The sequence below is a fragment of the Drosophila miranda genome, chromosome 2 (genome assembly GCF_003369915.1).
Source record: "Drosophila miranda strain MSH22 chromosome 2, D.miranda_PacBio2.1, whole genome shotgun sequence".
Classification (NCBI taxonomy): Eukaryota; Metazoa; Arthropoda; class Insecta; order Diptera; family Drosophilidae; genus Drosophila; species Drosophila miranda.
In genome coordinates, this window is record NC_046675.1 from 31,743,026 (window position 1) to 31,750,009 (window position 6,984).

Sequence of the window (6,984 nt, forward strand, 5' to 3'; positions counted from 1 at the left end):
ACACGTCTGTGTGGAGGGGAGCATTCGCTCTCTCTCTGTCTCTCTCTCTGGCCGTCTCTCTCTGTCCGTCTCTCTTTGAGCTAGAGCTAGTGCGCATTTCAAATACTCTCCAAATACATGGAGGGGCAAGCGTGGGCAGCGCTGCCCCCTGAAAATGGTGTATGTGAGGCGCCACCCCTGATGATGGATTGAAGGATTCCCAGAGATTTTCAGCACCTCTCAAAGAAGCGCCTTGGCTCCAAGACAAGTTTCCTCTAAGCGAATGGCAGTCCTCCCACACACAGACACTCAAAGGATATGCCGTCGGCATTTGCCAAATGTTTCACGGCGAATGTTTTTTTCGGGGGCTTTGGTTGGGGAAATGCTCAGCAAAAACGCTGAAAATTAGAGGTCCAGCGAATGGGCAAGGAAAATGGACCAATTTCGGGCAAAGTTTTCCAAAGCAAGCACGTGGCGGGCTCTTAAGAGATGCTAACAAGTAGTTTTTCCTAGGAAATGATCCCCAAAATGATAAGTGAAGGGCGGGGGGATCACGTACAGGACAATTTACTGATGTTATTTATCCATAGCTGTGTTCAGGTTCTCTCTCGTGTCCACAGCTACATCTACGGCTGGCAGTTGGCGTTGATTGAGGCGGCAGTTCGTTGCGATTGCGATTGCGGTTGCGGTTGCGGTTGAGGATGTGGGCATCTTTGTCTGCGTCGCCGTCGCCGTGTACGTGAACGTGGAGCGATCCGGGCGATCCGGCTGGGGCGGTTCCCCGGCCAGTTGCAGTGCGTCAAAGTATCTATCGGATTGCGACAGCCTCAATGGGAATGCAAACATGAGAGAGCCCCGATCAAGCACCGGCTTTTCCTGCCAACAAATTAATGGGTTTTATCCTTTGGGGATCGACATCTTGAAGGGGGATGGGGAGCAGGGCGGTGGATCAGCGGACGACGACGCAGACGTTGGAGGGGGACTCTGGCCGGTGGGGATCGCAGGAGTCGCTGGAGTCGTTGGCAGGCGTGGATTAATTTGGTTTTATAATTTCTTTGGTCTTTGGGGGGCGGGCGATTAAAACTCAATTTGAGTTGTCAAAAAAATCCATCAAATGATTCTGTGATTAGAATTTTGTTAGCTTTCAATCGAAGGAGTTGTTATTGCAGCACACACGCACGCACACGCACACACCCCTATATAGGGGGGGGGGGGTTGGGGGGCATATATTAGATATACAGATATATATATTTGTATATATAATATTTTATTTCATTTATTTTATTGTATATAAATCGTATTTGACACTCGAACGCGTAGAGGCTCAGCCGCCCACGGAGGGCGCGTGGCGGAGGCGGAGGCGTCGGAGGCGTAGGCGGCGAACGCGCGCGCACTTTGCACCCATTTATATATATATATATATATATAATATATACTATATATATAGAATAGATATATATATATATATATTAAAATGCGGGGAGGCGTTGGCGTTTTTTAGAAAATAAGCAACTCCGAAATTGAACCGAACCGAACTTGCCACAAACTCTGTCTGACGCTGCCGTTACCGTTGCTGCACCGCTGCTGTACCGTTACTCGGGTCTCAGGCTACTGAGCCGCCGCGTGACGCTTTCCTTTTTTGGGCTCGAAAGGCGAGATGTCCTGTGCTGTCCTGTGCTGTGCGGTGCGTCGAGCCGAGAATATAAAAAAGCAATGTTCTACTCAAAAGACGTCCAAAAGCCGTATGCCACATACGGTGCACGGCCGTTTCCCGATGCCGATGCCGATAGATGCGTTGCGTTGCGTTGCGTTACGTTACGTTTCTCGTTCGGCGTTTCATCATTCGCGCCACACGCCACGGACATGGACAGGGGACACTCCAGTACATGGTTTCAAGCCAGCCTCTGCCTCTGCCAACCGCCAAAAAAAGCTACAGACGCGCAAAATGCAGCGCTCCACGGCCCCACACACCCCCCACACTGGCTCTAAGTCCCCTTCTGCCCCCTTTTGCCACCCTCTTTGTATGTAAAAGCAGCTCTGTTTAAGTTTTTTTCCTTTCCCAAAAGTTCGCGCGCGCAAAAACGGTCAAGGGGGGTGGGGGGAGGGCATGTATCTCGACGCGTCGTCTATGTACTCCACTCGATGTGCGAATGAAGCGCAGCCAAGGGGCCGGCCAGGGGGTGGGTGGCCGGCTGCCCACCAAGAAATAGAAAAAACTTGGGCTCTGACTCTACGCAATGTCTACGCGACCACACTTCCGGCCCAGCGCCCACAGTGGCCCCCCACACACCACTCTCGCCCCCCCTTTTTGAGCCGACCAACCAGGCAGAGCGACGACAAAGAAAATGCAGCTGCAGCCGACCTCCAGCCACCCCACCGGCCACCCAGTGGCTACTCCACAGCATCCTCCTCCTCATCATCATCATCATCATCGTTCTTGCAACGCACAAATCAAGCAGGGAATGAGGAGGGAGGGGGAGGCCATTTGCTTGCTGCACGTGCTGGGCCTCCATGAACAGCTGCTGGCTGCAGCCTGGCTCCTGCTCCTGCTCCTCCAGCATTTGCAGCCATGTAAAAGTTACGAGTAAATAAGATGCGAATGCAGCATCCAAGAGGGGCATGGGGCATGGGGCAGGGGCGGTGTTGGGTGCAACTTCTAAAAATAAGCCGAAAAGAGACAACACAACCAAAAAGAAGAGAAACAACCGTCGTACTTCAAGTGCATTGCCTTGCAGCGTTGCATCCTTTCGGGTTGCACTCGCTCTAGCCCTCTCTCTCTCTCTCTCTCTCTCTCTCTTTCTCTCTGGCTCAAATGCGCAGCAGCTGCTTCTCTCTTTCTGTTGCTGCACATGAAGTTCTCGTTGGGGCGATGGGGGCTTTGGCGCTTTCCTTTTTTCCCATCTAAACTGTGGCAAGTCGTGGCGTCGACAGCGATGCTCACGTCGCCGCTGACGCTGACGCAGACGCTGCTGCCTTCTGCTGCTATTTACTAGTACATGCTCCCTGCCTCTGCCACACTGCCTCTGCCTCAGCCTCTGCTATCTTCTAGTTGGCAATTGCATTGCCTTGCATTGCATTTCTCCTGTTAGGGGAAACGCTGCTGCTCCTGGTTGTTGCCGCTGCATTGCGCATGTCCTTGTTTACATTATGTGCACGGCCCCCCCACCCCCCCACATTGCACTTGTGCCTGTGTGTGTGGGAGTAACTGGTACGAGTGTGTGTCTGTGTAGAAAAGCAAAAAGTCTACAACTACAACTAAACCAGGGCCAACACAGCAGGCAGCAGGCAGCAACACCATTCCCGATGCCGATTCCCATTCCGATGCCGTGGCTGCGGCTCTGTTGCATGCTGCTACTGCAGCTGAACGCCGCCGCCCCACAGCAGCGAACAACGACAACGACGATGACCGACACGAAACGAAGTTCTCGCCCTTCGTTGGGGCTTCCATATGTGATCTGGAAAGCGTCTAAGGATAGAACTACGTTCTAGATCTTGATTTATAGTTTTTAGGGGATCTCTTGGGTCTTATTTGAGAGAGGAAATTCCAAGGAATTCACGGAGAAGATCAAGAAGACAGCAATTATCGTAGAATTACGATCAGTCATCAGGTTTTTGGGAGTATCTTTTGTGGATTGTGTAGATTATATATATACTAGAAGGCCAGCCTACTGCGCCAACCCCTGGCCCTGGGTTTTCTTGTAGACTTTGTATTTATTTCATCTAACTAATAGATAAATACAACTAAGGCCCATTATGGACTATTTGTGGCGCCGTTGAGGGCTAATAGGGCCCCTGGCTCCCTCGCTATGCTTTTTGGAATCATCAGGCATCAGTCATCATCTTTAGAACGAGGTTTTCTTGTAGACTGTGTACTTTTTTCCACTAAATTATATATATACTAGAAGGCAGGCTTCCTGCTCACGCGCTTTGCTCACTCGCTGGTATTTAGATCATTCATCATCTTTTAAGGAGGGTCTCTTAAAGAATCTGTACCTCCTGCTCACTCTCTTTGCAAGAGCATCAACCCCTGGCACACTCGCTGGCAATAAGATCATTCATCATCTTTTAAGGGAAGATCTCTGGTAGACATTTGTACATATATATGGGGCAAGTCTCCTGTAAACTTGAAACCCCCCGGCTCACTCGCCTCGCTCACTGGAATCTTTAGGAATCAGTCATCATCTTTTAAGGAGGTTCTCTTATAGACTGTGTAGCTCTTTCATCAATATTATATACATAGACCCCTTAAAAATCGCTTCTATCGCTTGCTCGCGCAGATTTGAGTAAAATATCGGAAGACGACGAGGACCCAAAACATTTGTATGTAAAAGGGAAATATAATATATGTTAGTAATGTAGAGTATAATAGAGATTAATATATATATCCTTACACTCTCTTTTCCCCGAACTGATTGAAGCCTTAAAGATGGTATTATTATTATTATATAAAGATGGTATTCTACAGCCTTCAGCTTCCTTGTACTTACCCTCAAATAAAAGTACATCGAAAAAATATCACATCACAACATTATTTGTTTTTTTTTTCTTTTGATATTCCGTTTAGCATATTTTTAAGTTCCTTCTTAATTTTTTCTTCACTTCAGTTCCTTCTCCCTTTTCTGCTTTCCCCTTAATTTTTTCTAATTTTCTTTGAATTTTTTTGTTTTGATTTTGTTTTTTTTTTTTGGTAAATAATTATAAGAAAATTTTGCACTTGTAAAATTTAGCGTTTAATTTTGTTGTTGTTGTTGCTCTCATAGACTTTTTGGTTGATTTTTAAAAATTTTCAGGTAATTTCGTAGTGTGTGTGTTTTATTTTTGTTCTTCCTTCGTTCTTTGTATCCTTTCGATCTTCCAAAACGGGGGGCCGAAATGCACAATATATATGTATATATAATCGATATATAATGATAATTAACTGAAGATCTACGTCTGAATTTGTAGAAACTGAGTAGAAAACTGAGTCGAGACGATGTTGGTCGGAACCTTGGGGCCGAGACGTTGTATGCGACGGAATGGTGACGAGACGATAACGAGACGATCGAGAAATCAAATTCAGACGCTTTAATTTTGCTTCAAATCGGAATCGATGCGAAACTGGGAGTTGCTTTCTTCCTCTCCTTTCCCCTCCTTTCCTTTTCTTTTCTTTAATTAATTTCTTCTGGACTGACGGACTGCTGATGAATGCCTGCTTCTATATATATAGTATATAATCTATATATATTTTTTTGGATCTGGAACTCTTGTTTGTTGTTGTTTTAGTTGTTGTTGTTGTTGTTGCTTACAAACGGAAATGTTGCGTCGTGTGTGGCTGCTTTTGTGTCTTATCGAGTGATGATGATTATTATTTCGGTTATCGATTGAGCGACGATCGACAATCGATTGGTGGCAAAAAATGTAACTCTGTCTATTTTTTTTGTATTTGTTGTTGGCTGGCTGGTTTTTGTTGTTGTTGTTGTTGGGAAATGAGGAAAAACTGCGTTACATTCTGCTGCCGGCGTTTACATTGTCTGTTTTTCTTGTCTTTGGTGTCGCATTCAAGACGGCATCGATACCATTCGGGGCTCCGCACCGGGCACCCTCAGGGCGTATGGTGGGGCAGGAGAAGGCCTTGGCAGCATTTTGGTGGCACGAAGGACGGGGGTAGGGGGGTGGAGGAGGATGGGAGGCAGGTAGGTGTCTCTAATGTTCTTACCCTGCCTCTCTCTCTCTCTCTCTCTCTGAGTCTCTCTCTCTCTCTGTCTCTGGTTGCACTTCAAGTCATTTTGCACACACTTTCACTTTCACATTCACTTTGCTTTCTCTGTCTCTGTCTCTGCGTTTTTTTGGTGGTTGCGGGGGGGGGGGGGGGGAGGGGAGACTGCTTCAACGGCTTGGGGTTTTTTTCCACAGTGATTTATGCAGATGCAAAGACTGCGTATCTGCGTATCTGCGAACCTGCCTGCCGACTGCCGACTGCCTGCCTGCCTGCCTAGCACTGCCTGCTGCAGGACCCTGGACCCTGGACCCTGGACCCTGGACACTGGACGCACAAGGAGACAAGTACCCGAGGAGCAGAAAAAACGCCGCAGCTTGTTTCGCGTTTAGCAGTTTTCTGTTGCAATGTTCTGTTCTGCAAAAATTGTTAACGATGACGGGGCCCCAGAGTCGCCGCCGTCGCCGTCGCCACCGTCGCTGTCGCTGTCGATGGTGCCGTCGCTGCAGCGCTTTGATTATGAAGTCCCTGCCCGTGCTCCTGCTGATCCTTCGCCCGCTGACCGGGCGCGGGAAAAAATGGGAATTCCGCGGCAGCAGCGCCAACAGAAATGTCCATCGTCCAATGTCCTTTTTGCCTTTTTTGGTTTGCTTTGGTTTTGGCTTTGGTGCAAAAAATTGCTGCGACTGCGGCGGCAGCAGCACAAACACATGCAATGCTGGACAAATCCAAAAACACACACACACACACACACACATAGAGAGAGAAACAACGAAACAGACAGCAAAGCGCGCGCTCAGTCGCGAAAAATCAAAACAAAGCGCGACGACAGCGACAGCAGCAGCATGCACACACACACACACACACATGTACAGGCACAGGCACACATGTACACATAATGCACATGCCACATAGGGGATATGGCAACCCCCCCAGTCAGCCCCCCCACACCTCTTTGGGCGTCCAATCAAGAGCAAAACGCATTTTGCTGCGCCTAAAAATCAAACAACGCCAAAAAGTACCCCCCCTCCCACACTGTGGACAGGACTGGACAGGCTGCATGTGGCGAAAAGGGGGGATGCTATCGGGCCTAAAAGTGTACCTAAAACCCTACCCCACAGCCCCCCAAAGGAGGAAGAGGGAGGAGGGTGGGCAGAGGGAGGGGTGCTGTGGGAGCTGTTGCTCTTGGCTCCTGGCTGCGCATTGTTGCTGGCGATGGCGATGGCGATGGCGCGCTCATTTCGATTGCCACACCACAGAAACCCCCAGTCCACCCCCCCACCCCCTCTGGTGTGTGCCCCAACCCACAG

General features: G+C 48.7%; 1 protein-coding gene across 6 annotated transcripts in view; it reads right to left on the bottom strand.

Moving 5' to 3' along the window:
- The window catches only part of LOC108155794 (homeobox protein prospero), a 60,862-nt gene extending 54,783 nt beyond the window's left edge, over positions 1-6,079 (bottom strand). For 4 of the 6 annotated variants that reach the window (XM_033390182.1, XM_033390181.1, XM_033390180.1 and 1 more), the window contains exon 1: positions 4,467-6,079. The gene's annotated coding sequence lies outside the window, so the exon portion shown is untranslated. Of the gene's footprint in view, positions 1-538; positions 1,089-4,466 lie in introns of those variants that run through there. The other 2 variants (XM_033390183.1, XM_017286868.2) reach the window with 2 other exon arrangements.
- Between the last annotated feature and the right edge of the window lie 905 nt (positions 6,080-6,984).